The sequence below is a fragment of the Cajanus cajan genome, chromosome 4 (genome assembly GCF_000230855.2).
Source record: "Cajanus cajan strain Asha chromosome 4, NIPB_CcT2T_4, whole genome shotgun sequence".
NCBI lineage: Eukaryota > Viridiplantae > Streptophyta > Magnoliopsida > Fabales > Fabaceae > Cajanus > Cajanus cajan.
The window spans coordinates 7032995-7035036 of record NC_138520.1 but is presented as its reverse complement, the minus strand read 5'-3'; positions in this window follow the sequence as shown (position 1 = coordinate 7035036).

Here is a 2042-nt window from a genome sequence, read left to right as displayed (position 1 = left end):
GGTGAAGTTACCTACGGAAATTTTCGTTGATAAGTTATCTACGGAAATTTCCGTAGATAACTTATCTATGGAAAAATCCGTAGATAAGTTACCTACGGAAAACTCCATAGATAAGTTACCTACGGATTTTTCCATAGATAACTTATCTAATAACAATTTTAAAATTATTTATTTTAAAATATTATAATGAATTAACTAAATTTTAAAATATATTTTAACCAAAAATATATTTTTTGGTCGATACAGTTACTAAAAGTATTATAATAAATAATTAAATTTTAAAAAAATTAAATCTTATAATGATTATTTTTTTAATGATGCTAAATTAAATATTTTAGTTATTTTACAATAAATTAAAATGAAACGATAATAAAATATGTTAATTGATATTTCAAATAAAATGTTTTACCTACGAAATTTATCTATGAATGAAGTTATCTACGGAAATTTTCGTAGATAAGTTATCTACGGAAATTTCCGTAGATAACTTATCTAATAACAATTTTAAAAATATTTATTTTAAAATATTATAATGAATTACTAAATTTTAAAATATATTTTAATCAAAAATATATTTTTTGGTCGATACAGTGACTAAAAGTATTATAATAAATAATTAAATTTTAAAAAAATTAAATCTTATAATGATTATTTTTTTAATGATGCTAAATTAAATATTTTAATTATTTTACAATAAATTAAAATGAAACGATAATAAAAAAATGTTAATTGATATTTCAAATAAAATGTTTTACCTACGAAATTTATCTATGGGTGAAGTTATCTACGAAAATTTCCGTAGATAACTAAATATTATCTACGGAAATAATTCCGTAGGTAATATTCCGTAGATAACTAAACATTATCTACGGAAAAAATTCCGTAGATAATAATCATTTTTCTTGTAGTGCTCGTATGTGAGCAAGGTCAAGGCACACGTGTATGAAACGACCACGGTATAGGGGTCAGGTTGAATTATACCGATTACAAGCGACCAATTCGAGTAAAATACAAAGTTGAGAACTTAGTTCCTAATCGAGTATCGGAGGGTTGTAGTATTTAGAGGATAGTCAGTAGGCTAATCCCATATGTGGCTTAATTAAGCTAGCTAATGTCGTGGTAGGTCTAAACTCAGTTGTCCTATCTTGACATAGTATTATAATTCCTTGTTTAAGTGGCAAAGTCAAAGAAACCGTTATCGTGTTGTGAATTTTTATCCAATTTTGTTATTTACCTAGCAAGCCCAAAAAGGTTATGTGTTATTGGTTCAGTAGGACCTAACCACTTAGACTGCTCACCTATGTTGTAGGAGATTTTCGAGTTATAATGCGTGACGACGCATAAGTTGTTGATGAGTTGATTTTGTGTTGACGTAAGTTGTACATATGTTGTTATGTTGTGAAACTGTGATTAAGTTGTGTGTTGTTAATGCGTTGTATGTTGAACCCGTTGAGGATGATGATAGTGTTGTTGTGTTGTAAGTTGCTTAAATATATATGTTGATTCTTTTCACTAGCTTACACATGCATGTTTTCATGTGGTGTGGACTGCGATGATCATACTATATATGGGAATAGGGTAGGGATAGGCTGTTGTGAGCTATTGGAGGCCATTTGGTGGTAGGAGCTGGAGTAGATGATCTTTTTTTTGTAGGCTACCTTGGAGTAGCATTTTGTTGGAGTTGTATATATTTATTTGGCTTATGTTGAACCTTTATGGTTGGATAGATGTATATATATATATATAGAGAGGAGGGCTATAATAATATCGGTGTAACTTTTACTAAGTGTTACATCGCTCAATAACTTTATATTAAATGTGAATTTTGTAAATTCAATCGTTAGATTGAAATTTCATATCACTTTATATTGAGCGGTGTAAGACTTAGTAAAAGTTACACTTATTATAACCCTCCTCTAAATATATATATATATATATATATATATATATATATATATATATATATATATATATATTCTCTTGATATACTATTTGGTATATATATTTATAGTAGTTTCAGTTATTGTTCCGCAGTATGACGG